Source organism: Mycetomoellerius zeteki, unplaced genomic scaffold (assembly GCF_001594055.1).
Source record: "Mycetomoellerius zeteki isolate Tzet28-1 unplaced genomic scaffold, Tzet1.0 scaffold310, whole genome shotgun sequence".
Lineage (NCBI taxonomy): Eukaryota > Metazoa > Arthropoda > Insecta > Hymenoptera > Formicidae > Mycetomoellerius > Mycetomoellerius zeteki.
The window spans coordinates 508213-524505 of record NW_017257295.1 but is presented as its reverse complement, the minus strand read 5'-3'; the positions used below and the strand labels follow the sequence as shown (position 1 = coordinate 524505).

Below are 16293 nucleotides of genomic sequence, written 5' to 3'. Positions count from 1 at the left end.
AAGCTAGCTCGATCGCACTCGCGATTTCTAAACTATCTCGACACGCCGTTTCCCAAGCCGTCCCTCTTAATTGTCCTTTCATTGTATTGAGTTCAGACGTTCTAAATCACACTTAAATCGTTCCAGTCTCACTCGTGCCGTCAAGTATCGAAGCGATTTGTCGCCGGCGGGCGCGCCCGCATCAATTGGCGTTTATGTCTTCGATTTGCGTCGCTACTTTGTCTAATGATTTAATGCGAGTCTATGGTGCGTTTGCGATTTTCCTTGCTGTCCGAGTGAAAGCAAAAAGTTAACAGGCGACGTATTTCCACGTTGCAAGACAACGTTTACCGGCACGAAGAGAGTTTCTTTCTCGTCAGCGAATCGAGTGTAACGAACTCTGATCGAGACGGAAGCGTCGCGATGCCCACACGTTGCACCCACGCGACAGAATATAAGTTTCCTATGGCACCGTGCTCGCACGAACGATCTGCTTTAACGACCCGCTGAGTTATTCGAACTAGTACGAAAAAGTTCTCGAACTTCTTTGATCGGGTGACGCGCGAAGCGAGGCGGAAATGTAATGAATCTTCCACGTTTCCGGGTAATTTCATACGAATCTTGTCTGTGTATTCGATCCCTTAGGTTGACCTGTTTAAGAAACTGCAAAGTACACCAGAGAAATGTGAAATCAAAGGTGGATCTATTTAAATTGAAAAAAAGTCGATTCGAAAAAAATTCGAGAAAAGTTTATATTTATGATGCAAGAGAGAGAGAGAGAGGAGAGAGAGAGGCGGAAACTGCTTTTTTAATTTAAAAAGAAGATATTTTATATAAATATGTAATATGTATACAGAAAGAGTAATTAAGTAACTAAACAGAGAGAATGATGACAAATCAGATAAATATACTTTATTAATAGGCAGATCTCGTTACATAAGATCTATCGTATTGGATCAGGATGTAACAAAAGTCGTGAAAGCTGCATCGCGTGGAAAGGGATGGAAAGCAGCACAATATAGGATATTTTCATGGTGGTGGGGAGTCTGCGGGTTTATTCTTGGCGTCTCGAGACGCCATGGATGGGGATAGAGCTTAACAGTTTTCGCACGCCTTCTATACGTAACCGTACCAGAGAGTCTCAGTTCGATTCTTGATTCTCTCGTGACCAATAGTTCTCTTGCACAATTTGGTATTTCTACCATTTACATTGATAAACACAAGATTTTGTGATTCCGAGATTTAGTGATTACGCTGTTGCGACAACTGTAGAATCGTGAGCAAAGTGACGAAAGTGGCGAGCATTTCGAGTAAGTTAATTTTATTTTCTTTTTACTAACATAGATATTTAAATTATTCAATGCAAATTTAATTTTTATTGTAATTTTGAAATTACTTCAACAATTGTTGTGAAAAGTAATTTTGAGCGTCATCACATTTTAAACAGCAATTTATTATTGACTTAAAATTTGTATATATATTATTAAAAATATATATTTTTTTGTAAATATATATATAAATATAATAATCATATATATATATTATATATGTGTAAAAAATATTCATATATTAAAAAATATAATATGTATATTATTAAAAAAACTTAGTTGTATATTATTTGCTATATTATATATACAATACATCTCTCGAGATGTATTGCTTTCTTATTTTAAAAGTGACACATCTAGGGCGGATCCCGTTTGTCTACAAATCGATTGTCTACAGTTCGTTTGCACAAAAAAATTATTGCCTACAAGCATTATTGCCTACAGCTCTACTCAATTTTATTAAAAAAATCGTAATTTAAAAAGGATAATTAAGAAAAAAACGTTTAAATTGTTACAAAAAAGATGGTTTTTTAGTGGCTGTAAGACGAAAGTGACAAAAAATAATCATATTATGTAAATATATTCTTTTTGCCGATATTATTTGGTTAGTCAATAGTTTTCTGTTAAGTTGAAAAATAGTTTTTTTTCTTTTTTCTGGGAAACTTAATTTTTTAAGTCGCTTTTAAAGTAAGAAGTATTTCTTCTTGCCGCTTTTTATTACAATATTGTATAACGTTCGCGACAAATATTCGATGTTTTATGATACTTGCGACTGGAGATTGACCTTAATTTTACGGTCTACCGTTAAGGCGACACTTCACAGGATAGAGTCTTTTGATCCAAAATTGGCGAACCGGCTTGACCGGGCTACTCTCGCTCCGAGAATCGCCTTCAGACCATGTCACGAGAAAGTCGGTTCCTGGAAAGCGTAGATCGAGCTTGATCTGAGAAAACACCCCATAGTTGGCAGCTGTCGTAATTTCCTATCACACAGAATATAATTTTTTCATAAAAAAAAAGAAATGTTAACACTATAATATTCTACTACTGTTTCTTTACTTTTCTCTCAGATTTTCTATTTGATTACTGAATATTCATTGATATGGGCACAATTCTTATTCTGTAAAAATTAATCAACATTTTATTTAATTAACATCATATCTTTAAATTATTTTTATGTTGCTCGAAAAAACTTACTTTCTGTAAAGAAACTGTTTCTGTAAACAAACAAACTGAAGTAACAAAAATATTTCTGGTAAAATTTTAAAAGTGGTAATTTACTGGAAAAATGAGCTGTTGAAATATGAAAAAAAAAATGTTAAACAGTAACGGATACTGTAGCAAACAAACGCTGGGTCTGGTTTTCGCACGTGTTATCCACTTGACACGCGACGAGCTTTTAGCGCCTGATAGCTGTATGAGATTATAATTTTTTTTTGCGTTCGCGTGTCTCAAAAGAAATAAAACGAACATTTTGTCGATCCTCAAAAATCCCGTTCATGGGGTCGACCTCGGATCTTTTGTTCGGCCGCTGTCGAAGAAATTGTGCGGTAAAACAAGAAGAGAAAATCTCCGTTTAATATGAACGAGAGAAAGAGATAGAGGTGGAGTAGTGAGGACAGAGAAAACAGAGACAAGAGCCCATTGTCTTGTCGTTTGGCCGTACGTCTTCTCGCTGTTACGTCACCATTGTTTACTCCAATCCTGTGCAGCTTCCTCCGTGCAGAGCCGCCTCTAGCAGTTTTATTTTGCCACTTCGATGCCTATTGTACGAAGAGAAATCGTTTTTTGTTTCAGCTAAATGTCAATATCGAAATTTCCGGTTTTGCTTGTATTGCATAAAACAGAATAGCGATTGCTCCTTTAAAGTATACTTGTCACATCTACGTTATGATTTTCGAAAAAAAAAAAAAATTAAATAATTTAAAAGGTTTAATTGATTTCTACTAATTTTACAAAAAAATATATATGGAATGATTAGAATTAATTAATAATAAATATTAAATCGCGATAAATAAAGGCTCCTACAGTTAAACTAATCGATGATGATGATACAGTGAAAAAGCCTGGATGAGCTAACACGAGTTCTTCGTGTGTGTGTATATATATATATATATATTACAATTAAATTAAAATACAGACGAACGTTTTGATCCTGGTATTGGATTCTCTTCAGTGTAATAAATTAATATGACAACATTCAATAATAATGAAAAATTGAGTTCTATAATATTTGAGTCGTCAGATCATCGCTAAACTATTGTCAATGTTTGAATTCTTCTTTAACGTCTGTTGTATTTTGCGGAATAGAATAAGCGTAATTTAGAATTAATTCACTAAAAATAATCAAATAAAAGAAATTAATAAAGTTCTGTATTTTAATTTAATTGTAATATATATATACATATATACACACACACACATAAAGAACTTTGATTGATGTGTTGGCTCACATAGGCTTTTTCACTGTATCATCATTATCGATTAGAATTAATTAAGTTGTAAAGTGACTGATATGTCAGAAGATTAATACATCATCTAAAATGATATAGATCGAGTTTAACATTTCACATTCAGAACCACGTGCTATAAATTTATATGTTCCTTTCCTACTGGCAACGCTGCTATCGATATAATTGATCATTCCTGGCACTTCTTGATCATTGATAAAGAGATGCACAAGTAAATGGCGTCGTCTCATATTCGCGTGTTACCGAGACGGACGCGTAATGCGTCATGTCATCTTACGCACAAATCGTGTACGCGTCCTTGTCCCAGATTGGTTGCCTAGGAATACACCGTCGCTTGCTGACGGTGGCCGACCAACTTTTCGTTCTATCTTCGTTACTCGACAGTAGAAATAGCCACGTTACGCTCGGACGAGCGCGAGGCAGTAAATCGGTGGTTGCGATCTGCCAGTGGTTCACCTACCATATATCCGGATCCCTCGTAGATGTCTAATCGTAAATTGCTTGCCTGACAATAAGTAAATAAAAGCTAACGTAATACACAGAGAATATCTCAAACTCTCGCCAATCTCATAAACTTATTTTTTCCTCAGAAAATTATGTAACGTTGCGAAAGTGTTAATGCCATTTCAAACGCTTAGAATATCGAATGTCAATATAAGGCGAAATGTCAACAGGTTTCGATTATTTCGACCTTCTACAGTTGTCTCGCAATCTTCGTATATCAATCTCAATCTTATTTCATCGTCGCATACCACTTTCAAAATCAATAAATTTCTTGCTATTAATATAAACGCTGACATATCTATTGCTTAGAAACAAACATGGTTTACATGTATGATCAAGTGATCTAAATGATCGTGGTTAATTATCGGTTGTCGAAGCTTTACACGTCGCAGGTGACACCTTGATAACGTAACAGTATCCGTATATGGTATGGTCTGTAATGGCTAAATAAGCAAGTGACGCGTAATAATGGTGCTGCCAGGTGAACCAATTATTCATAATACATCCCACGCGCGTTTATGCAGATCGGAGGCGATTGCGTACCACGTTATGCGTTATGATCCCGGCGCCTAATATTATTAGGCTACCGGGTAGCGAGGCCAACCTATTCTTGTTTAACACAGCGTATCCGCGCGATGCAAATGTGTCCGCTCGCGCTCCCGTTCTCCATGACGAGCAATCAGTAGCAAAATCACGTATCACGCGTCCGAGATGCGCGTTTCATGCCAACCTAAAACATATGCGAGTGATTCGGAACTCACGCCACGAATCTTACGTGATGGATACATTCTCGCATCTGATATAAATCTCCGACATATTGGCGCTTAGGATGTTATAAATATCTGTTAAATAATTTCTTTCTCTCTATCTGAATTCCTTGATACTTTTATATCTCTTAATTTAGTGACGACTGAAGCACTTTCCTGATACGAAGTCTTTTTTGGAAATAATTAGGCATTTTCATGAATTTATACTAAAATTCTTACAGTGAAATCTCACTCCAAGAAAGTGAAAATACATATTTCACTTCTTAAAAAAGAGTGACGATTATCACTCTTTTCAGAGTGAATTTTCACTTTAAAGGAGTGAAGATCGTCACTTTTTTCAAGAAGTAAAATATTTTCACTTTTTTTCAAGGGTGATTGTATTTTCACTCCCTTGGAGTGAGATTTCACTGCAAGAAATTTAAAGTGATATAATATTTCTTATACACATTTTTTATATAATGAAGCACTATTATTTCGTCAACAATAAAGGCAGCGATATAGGAAGCATTGATCATAAGCGAGATGTAAGTTCATGCTCGCGGCGAATTCCGGCATGAATATCCGAGCACTACTTGCAATGATCATAATATATAAGCGATCAATCATTTCGATTCAACGAACGCGCAAAATTCGCGCGATCGTAATTACCTTAACGATAATTGCACCCTCCGTCATAATTTCCTTTCATTGTCGACGTACGCCGTCGTTCCGCACTAAGCGTTAGTGCATTAGCATTCGTCACGAGTTGCATCTGGTACAGATGCGACGATCATGAATGCGTGGCGTCGCGGTACGTGCGTTCGTTTGAAAGAAGAAGCGCATTACGACTCGCGTGCCAGACGGTAGCAAGAGGGTGGTACCAAGTTGTTGGTTGCAAGTCGTTCTTACTTGTGCACACGTGCGTACGTTTTGACGCGCAACGCTGGACGATGAATTATTAATTACCAGCCATTCATCCGCAACTACCGACATCGTAACGGCGCTCTATTAAGAGCGGGAGAACCTTGGGAAAAGAGAAAAATGCGAATAACGGTAAGAAAAAGGAGAAAACGTTCCCGACTGTTTCAGCTAATATTATCATACTGAACGATAGGGTTTAGGCTAAACTCTTGAGGAACGTGTTCTGGAATCTTGTCGAAACAGCCAATCGAATATATTATCATACTGGACGATAGGGTTTAGGCTGAACACTGAGGAACGTGTTTTGGAATCTCGTTGAAACAGACAAGCCACCAAATACACTTGACGTGTGTACGTCTTAATGATCTTCCAAGCGAGCCATTTGAGCGGCTACGGTTCGTACCGCAGCCCGCCTTTCCCCAGCGTGGCCTTTAATTTCGGTATCGTAGCGGCGCGGTACAAATCGCAGGCGTTCGTCAATTTGGTCCCGATTTGAGAGTGCGGGAACCGTTTTCTCGTGCACGCCAAATAACGGCGGTGTGCATGCGTGCGCGTACGGGATCGACGTGTGCGATCAACCACGCCGAGAAAGAACGACGAAGACGACGTAGCCGGCCGGCTTACGCGGCGAGCCGAGAGTTGCCGTAGAAGGACCGGCGACTGGAGGCCGTTCGAATGAGTAGAGGGGTCTCCACGAGAGACGTAACGATATACCCATACCATGGAATGAGACGCGCACACGTGCGATCTCCACGTAACACGAGGAAACACGTGCACCATAGTACGCTACTAATGCGTAACGGAGCGACGGTGTACGTATATAAGTGGAAATGCATGAATCAAACGGGCCCACGCTCTTACCGATTGTTTTGCCATCTGAGTAGGTATATGTATGTGCGTGCAAAATAAAGGCTATCAATGAGACCATCGTTTAATAGTCGTGCGTTCATTATTTATACGCCCGCAACGTTCCGATTTCATATTCACCGCTTTTGATTTATTATTATTAATTGTAAAAATATGACGTCTTTGAAAAGCCGTCATTCGGACAAGTACGAGAAAGTACTTGTGGCCCACTTACACAAAGGCGTCTCAGAAAGTACGTACTCGAATCGAATGTACGATCTTACACGTCAGCATACGTCCTAAATACACATACGTTTCTCGTACCTGAATTTCAAAGGAACAGTTCGTGTGTGCATCTCGATGGAAACGAAAAGCTGCGTGATTCGGGGTCTGCGAAATCGCATATCTGCACGCACGTGATCGCCGTGCGTGCATGTGTTTATATGGAGCCGCGACGAGGAGAGGCAGCTCCGAAACTCCATATCGCCATGCCAACTTCTTGCGTAGGACGCAGGCTTGGCCGCCGATGATGATGACGAGGACAGTGGTGGTGGTGGTGGTGGTGATGGTTAACGCGAATGACGGTGGTGGTGGTAGTCGTGATCACTATCGTACGGCATTTGCAACGCACAGTGCTGTTTCTGTGCTGCCGGTGAACGGAACACACGTTGTTTTCTCGCGCGTTAGCCGTCGAGACTCTCAAATAAGTCGCTGAAGAAGTATCAATAGCTTTACCGGGGACCAGTCGGTGCGTGTCCGCATTAGGAATCGTTTCGTGTTTAGTGCGACTATCCGTTTGATTGACGTTATTGGAGTTCGATGCACAATTTTTGGTACGATAATAATAAAAACTTAATCGTGCTGAATATGGATTAATAATTAAAATCAAGCTACAAAACTAAACAGCTAAAGATGGTATGACAATTAAAAAAACGATTGCTTGAATCTTTCTAAAAATATTATTTTTACGAAGGTTATTAATGATTTTATTGTATTAAATGTTATTAATTAAAATTAATTAAAATTTACTAAATTAAATGTAATTACTAAATTCACTTTTAATCGATTTTTATTCCCATAAATTAATTTTGCGAGAGCGAAACGCGTTACGAATCAACAGTCTTAATCACAGTTAATAGAAATCCGTGCGAGTCCCTATATCTTCCCTCTGTAGGATTCCCTACGGCTACCACGCCTCCGTCTCTCGCATTTTTGTTATCGGTTGCGGAACGTGTATTCCTGACCGGACCTTAGTGCCCACTTCCCATCGGCTTATGAATCTCTATAAGGCTGTCAAACAAGTAATTCATCCCTACGTTTTTTCTCCCCCCCCCCTCTCCCTCCATATCCATTTTTCTTTCACATCTAGTACTACTTACACGTCTTCTCCCCTTTGGCGTCCATCTGAAGATAATGATGGCTTACTATGCCAATGAATAGAATCCAAAGGGAGGATGCTAAATTTTACCTTGCATATTAGCGATCTGTTCTTCGTCGAGATGGAAGATCAGTGAAGGACGAAGAAGGATGAAATGGTTATACGATGTGAAATGAAAAGGTTTTTTTTTTGCTATACGAACACAGTGCTATTGTATGCATTGAAAAATCTACGTGGGCGGCTGCTTTGTTATGCAAATTGGTTTCTCAGTTAATTATGATAGTCGCTTCGTTCGTTACAAAGATGTAATTAGAAATTTGAAACGTTTGAACGGATATCAATGCATTAAAAAATATTGCTTTTTTATATTCTCAAGATATTCTCAAAAATATTCTCAAATATTCTCAAATTTCTGTTTGTTAAGTAGTGCAGCCTAGCAAACTACTTTATAATTTTACAGTGTTGATCTGTCTGTCTGTCCAATTGTCCATCTGTAAGATTTCTCAAAAATGAGTTAATTTTTTCAAATTCTGTTTTTGAGGATCTCTAAGGATTTTATCTCCACTAAAATAAAATATAAGTTAAATCAATTGATAAAAGAGTTAAGGCCAATAAGATTTTCAGTAATATGGAGCACAAACTAAAAGGAGTTTAAAATGCTAATTTGAAGATGTTGTTATGTATCATATTTCAACATTTTTAACAAAGTTTTTTTAATAGTTGCATATTTTTTTGCTGCACTATCTAGTTACATTCATTGCAAAGGATTTATTTTCATATATAAGACGTTACTTCAATTCGATGACTGCATTAATAGAATCGTTGTCAATCTACCGCTGGCAAGATTTTGCATCGTACTAATAATATCGTGTCTTATAGACTTCCTCCTTGAATTTCTCACATTTTCATTATGGATCCAAAGGCGTAAGTCGCCAAGAAAGTTTCAATTTACATCCGCATTTGAATATGCAGAGGAAACCCACTAGGCGTCGTAAACCTGTCTTGCGGGATCCCGTCTTTAAATTTCCCGTACTCACTACCATATTCGCACTCACGCGTGTCGCGCTTGTCCTATCCCTGAATTCCATGGTTAAATCATAGCAGTGTGGCTTGTAAAATAAGTTAACAGCCGGAATTAACTATAAATTCGCTCTGGGGGAAAGAGAGAAAGACAGAGAAAGCGAACGTGTGAGCCAGCTACAGCGATGACGTTCTCGCGCGAGAATCTAATTACCATATCCAACCTGATATCGGTGCATGAATGCGCTTTGTGGTCGCACGTGCGCGATTTCTTTACGGTGTTAAGCAGTGAGAAATTGAAATAGTTGACGGTTGCCATCGTCGTCCTGATGGTCGTCGTTGTTCTGATAGCGACTGCCAATGGTCACGCAAACCGCATGTCATCGTTGCATTACATCAGGATGCACCAAACACTGAATAACTGACAGCGTTAGCATGTTCATGCATAATCGTTGCCGTGTCTCTTTTAATAATTTAATTAAACAATAACAATGGAAAATTAATTGTTTAAGTAAAGAACTCCACACTAATTATATGGAAAATTGGGTCTTGGTGAAATGAGTTAGCTTATATAATGTAGCTTATAATATGATGAACAAAAAATATCGTAAACAAACCGGTTTACATAGGCAATTCTTATTTTAAGACCAGACTTAAGTAACATCTTAAAATGTTAATGCTGTAATTGGTTAATGACATCTTAAGACTGGACTTAAGACAGTCTTAAATATAAGGATTAATTATGAATGCCGGCTAGACACAAAGTTTAATGAATGATTTTTGAGCTATGGTGTATAAAAGATGTAAAACTTACTCAAGAAGCATTTTTGATGCATTATAACTCAAAATAATCTATTATTGATCTATTATGTTTATGACATCTTCTGTTCACATTGTAGATTATATTATATGTAAAAACTGACTCACTCAATTTTTCATAATTAGTGCGATCCTTTCATATAAAAATAGTTGTGTAAAATCAGCAGTGTTTTTTGTTCTTCCTGTTATTATACTATAATTGTATTTAATACACTGGTAATTAAATAAAATGTTAATTTTAACTTAAAAACATACAACGGACTTTCTGAGATATGCAAAAATGTTGAAATTAACATCTTTTTATACAAAAATGTAAATTTTAACATTTTTGCATGTCTTAGAAAGTCCACTGTATGATTTTAAGTTAAAATAAACATTTTATTTTTAACGGTGTATCTGAATCTGCACTGATAAAATGACATTATTAGTACGACTTATCGATTCCGCCAAAGATAATCAATATTATTTCCTCTTTTCGCGAAAATGGTCCCTTGTCGTAGAGATAAAGTTTATCAGTTTGTACACTCGGATGATTTTACGACGCTCATTGCGACGTCGATATCGCGCTGATATCGTCTTTAGGTAGATCTACAATCGCGAGACTATTAATACTATTATAGGCAATAGTATTAATTAATTGGTATTACGTCCCACACGCTTCGCATTTACAGAGCTCGCAATCGTCCGTTTTGACGTTTATATTAGGGTACTGGGAAATTTATGTCGCTCTCTTGGAAGATTGTTTGTTCCAGGCAAAACTCGTTAAACTTGTAAATCGGGACAACGTTAAATGACGGCAATATTTTATGTCGCTTTGAATAAACACTATCGGGTTCAATTTTTTTATACTACCCCCTACAAACTTCCTTCTAAAATACTAAATATTAACTATCTTTCTATTAGATACTGAAAATTTGCATTTAAGAGATATTTAAAAAATGTGTTATTTAATTTGATATGTAGTATAAATTATTAAGTTTATTTGTCTATATTTTATCTGTCTAATTACCATTCCCATTATTCAACATATTAAATGCAGCTTAAGAATTTTTACATTATAATTTTCAACAAACCTTCCTTTTAGTGACAAAATTAAAATTTACATATTACAGACTTGTTTTCCGCACATATGACGCACAATGCTCCAAGACACTTCAATCACCCGTTATGCGATTATTCGTGAATGATGAATGACGGCAATAAATCGCACGAGACCGATTTCGTCCTTGATGCGGCGGGGTTATGCCGCATCACGCGTTCTCGCATCGCGGCATGAAGTGCAAAAAGTACGACGCATGTCGGAGAAATTGCAATAAGGGTCGGACGGAAAGCTAGTCGACGGTATCATTTGACGCGATAAATCCCCGACCGATTCGCGCTGGAGCGTGCGGCCGACGGCGACGCCGCTATCCGCCGCATGATCAGCGACCGCGGCATGCTGTTGCAGCTGTATGCGGCTAGAGCGTTGCACGCGTTAAACACGCTTTCCAGATCGTGCCGCAATGCTACAGAAATTTATATCCGCAACGCTCTGGGGTGTGATAAATGAGAAAACCGCTCGCGTTTTCGAGATATGGAACCGCTTGCGGTTTAGAGTCAACTCGACTCCCTGCGAGCAGGAAGTCTCAGAGTTAGTTAATATATCTTTAAGAATAGTTAATTGTCCACTTTACGTTACGGCGCGCTGTTACGGCTGTGTACTTTATGTGCATAGAATATCGCGCTATTAGCATTCTTCTTTCTCTGTCGCACTATTTTTAGTACCCTCGCGCGCCGCTTCAACGGCAATTTAATCACACTTAGGTCGACCGTCGCATGTCTGGGTTATGAGATACCTCCGATAATTTAATACGATCGAACGTTAATAGCTACTCGTCTCACTTTTATCCAAACGATGCGTCAATCTCGAACCCGCAGACGGGCGTCCGATAAATGCTCCGGAGCACGCAATTCGTTGACGCGACCGTTGCGTCTTTCCTTCGGGCAATTACTTTCACGTGGCGTCGATGAGAACTTGCTTCATTAAATCAGCCAAAAATCATCGGTCTTGCCTTCCGGCCGACTTCGTTCTTCGAAGAAGCCCAAGGTGGTCTCGAAGTAGGTGGTATTACAACTCGCTGACGCATGAGGCAATCTTGAATTATCATTTAAGAAAAGTTATAGGCGTGTTGTTGAAAATGTTATAAGAATTTTTATTTACAATAATTACAAAATATCACGAATTCTCTCGTTACGCTGTTAACGTAAAAACGGTAAGAGTTATGGATTGCATGCTGTGGCACATTTCAAGCTTTCATCGTGTCTTCATCAGCACCATTAAATCCTCATACAATATCATCAACGGTCGTGTACCTCATATTCCAATTTCATCATCATGTTTTGAAAGAGGCTATATCAGGCTATATTGCGACGGCAATAATCTTCGATCGACAAGCAATGATGGGATCCTTGTTGTTAAACATGTATACATGCGAAAATGGGTTCTCGCTCATGTAGCGTCGAATTAATTATAAGACCAATTTTAAATAGCCTTCAAAGGTAGCCATCTCTTTTATGATTACTAAAATTCGATTAGTACTGCATATATCGTTATATTTTTAACACATACAATATTATTTATATAATTAAGAAAACGAGATAATTTGGATAAAAATAATTTGGATAAAAAATAATGGAATCCAAAATATATTTGTTAACAAGTCCTTATGTGTATCTGTTTGTTTTTAAAACAGTTAACATAATAGAATATATATAAAATAATCGTGATAAGTAGAATATTCCATTTATTATGTTAACTGTTTTAAAACCAAACAGAAACATATAGGGATTTATTAACAAATTTATTTCAGATTACATTATTTGTAATGCGATCTTGTTTGCGCGTGTCTGTTGTAAGTAAATGTTAAATGCATTTTATCTGCCTGAGGTGGTAGATTAGTCGTCATTGACAGAACGCGCGGGCCGATTCAAGTATAATAAGCGAGAGTCACTCAAATAAAAATGATTTATACCAGTCGCGATGTGTCAACGAGATAGCGACGACGTGGATTGAATTCAGATGAGGCTTCCCGCACGGTCCTAAGAGATTATACTCGGTGTCCTTCGTGGAATCTCCCTTATGATGATCTTAAATTAGTCCGATCGCCGATCTCGATCACATCATTATCTTAGCAAACTTGTTCGTAAAAAGATAATAGCGATTCGTGATTCGTTACGGTCGTTTACATTTTTTTGGTTAAATCGTAAATATGCAGTAGAGTTTTTGCCTTCTTTAGACGGCATTAGTAATGACCGAAATACATCTTTATTAAGGAAGCACAGTGAAGAGTTGAAACACAAAATATAGCAAACTGTTTGAAAAACCGCGGAACTTTAGTTAATTAAATCTCTAATTATCTCAAGTTTACACTAATGTAATAATTTGATGATACACTCTGTGATGTTAATAATATCTTTACTTCTTCATTAATTCTCAAATGAAAAAAATACAAATTAAATTGCACAGATATTAATTGTGTCTTATAAAATATAGGATACAGTTTACAAATAACATGATGTATATTTCGTAAACGCTAAAGTGGTCGTTTCAGCCGACGGGGTGAAAGAACAAACATTCCGGCGATCGAATTATGTTATGACCCAATCGTACGTACACATATCGGCCCCACCTGGACAAATAATTACATCCCGGGAATTCCAATTAAGCCGATAATCCAGTGACTGTAATTGGCGCGATTGCGTTAGGGTAGAACGCTGTCATCGGAGAAAGACGTAGAGTGTGACAGGGGCCTAAGGCGCCAAGTGCATTGCACACTTGCGCCCCATGGCGCATGGAATGTGAGATCAAAGCGGACGATTCGAGAGAGGGAGATAAAGAGAAAAAAAATGGATGTCCAGATGCAGGGCGAAAAATAAGCCGCCGCGAAATTCTACGTACACGCACGCGGTGCTACTGAATACGCATCTCGATGAAGAGACCCATTAAGTGCCCCTCCTTTATATCAATTGGACTACCTCAACCCTCGTTTCATGGTTGTTGCTGCACGTGTTTCATTGCACGTTTTTCGCGAATTCTTTTTCGCATTACGCTCTTCGACGTGACGTAACGATTGTCGGTGCATGATACGAGATAGCGAAGATTTCAGCTGTGCAAACCGGACGTGAAGAGCACGCCGAATAGCGCCGTAGGAAACATCAGCTGGGATCTTGGTTGATTCGCATCGAATATACGGATCTCTTGGGAACAAGTTTCTTGTCGGCACTACGCACCACTCTTGTCGTGTTGTTAATCCTTCACTTGTCCAAAGCGAATCTACTTGTTCTTACTTCTTCTTCAAAACGATTTCTGTTCTTGCCTCGTTTATACGTACGAGATGTAAGATATAGATGCAGTAGAAGTAATGACTATTGTACACGATAGACAGAGAAAGGGGGGAAGGAGGCGGAAAGAGAGGGGGGAAGAGGGAGAGAGATGCTGTTTAATTTGTCAGGTTGTTATTATCGTTATTTTCGGAATAAATAAATTATTGATATATCGTAATAATTGAATGTTTAACACTTGGAAAAGTTCATAATGTCGCGTATCTAAACTTTAATTTTCCCATTACACTTCTCCTATTCTCTGCGAGTAGATTCAAATAAAGTTTTATCGTTCGCTGAAAGTTTGACCCTGGTTCTCCAACGTGTTCTCGATTTTGTTACTTGTACCTACAGTTGCGTTTGCGCCTTTTTATCCTCAACATTGTTACCCAAGTTTACTTGAGAGCTAAATAAACTTCTTACCATTCTCTTATTTTCTTCTTGCATTTCTTTTTAGCAAGTGTAAATTCTATTCCCAGAAGCTTTCACGCTATTAATAGCTAGCTGATGAGATTTTATCAATATATAGAAGAACTTTTAACGAGAATATTTAAGGGGATCCTAAAGTGAAGCTCGAACTCCGACGAAGTCACCAGAGATCGCTGTTTTTCCAGCGCATCGACATGTCTTTATATACCACATTAATATCTCACGCAATCTATGATACATACAGTCGCACGTTCGTGTCAATTTTCGTATAACAAATTCGTCGCGATAAAGCGTCTAACAATAAGTCTGATTCTAAGAACTCGACGTTATTTGTTCGCAAATTACGTGTTTGTGGATTACTATTTCGTAAGTACAGGTTGCAAAACTTTCGTATCAAGCAAATGTTGTCACGATTTGACAGCTTGAGACGCCATGTTACACTAAGAAATGGTAAAAAATATATCAATTTCGGAATTTTTGGATTTTCTCGGCATAAACTTCACCTCGCAAACACATATATTAATGCGTTTACTTTAATCCTGGAAAAGGATTTTCAAATCTGTGAAAGAGAAAAAAGTATTTGTTATACAAAAATTATACATGATTTAGTCGGTAATACAGACAGGCTTTAGGATCCCCTTAAAATCTGAAGACTATTTTAAAATTTTGTTTTTTAATTTTTATTATGTACTTTTATCTTATTATGATTACGAAATTAATTCTTAATATTAATTCATAATATTACCTTATGATAGATAGTTTCTGATTTTATTGACAACTGAGAATAATATCGTGAAGACATCTAATTTATTTCTTCCTGTATCTTTACTCAATTTCTTACACAATGCTAATCGTAAAATTATTTATGGTATAGCTGGAAAGTTGTCTTATAATTTTCAACTTCTCATCCTTTCTCTTTTACTCAAGCATTACGTCAATTTACCACTGATCCGTATTATGTCATGGTTGAGTAATTCGCGCGCTTTAGATGACGTAATTCTTGCTGTAGGTTAGTCCTGTGTCACGAGGTCATTGGGAAAAAAGACTCCGTTGAGGTTGCGCCCCAAGAAAGCGGCCAAGATGCCTTCGGGGATCAAATAATCATTGTTGGTCGTAGATTTCCAGAAATCCTTGTTGCGAGCTTGGCAACTACAACAGTGCAATGAGTTCCAAGAATTATGCTTGTAACAAATGTTGCGTCGACTATTGTCGCTTAAATTGCGACTTTGTAAAACACTTCTTACAGAAATGTTTGCGTTAATTTAATTGTAACAGATTTTGTATCAAAAACATGTACATTAATATTAGAATCAACAAAATACAATGTTAATGTATTTCTTTCTAATACGAATTTCATGTTTTTAAAATATAAATAGGTTTCTAACTATCTCAGAAAAAGTTAATGAAGAAGAACTTTTATACTAAAGTTTTTTGTTATTGTTCCACTATATGTGAATGATCAAATTATAAATTCATTTCACTTTAATTATAAA

At 37.4% G+C, this 16293-nt stretch overlaps 1 protein-coding gene across 9 annotated transcripts in view; it reads left to right on the top strand.

Moving 5' to 3' along the window:
- by (focal adhesion protein tensin) overlaps positions 1–16293 on the top strand; it is a 113390-nt gene that overhangs the window by 81663 nt on the left and 15434 nt on the right. The gene's annotated exons all lie outside the window — the stretch shown is intronic.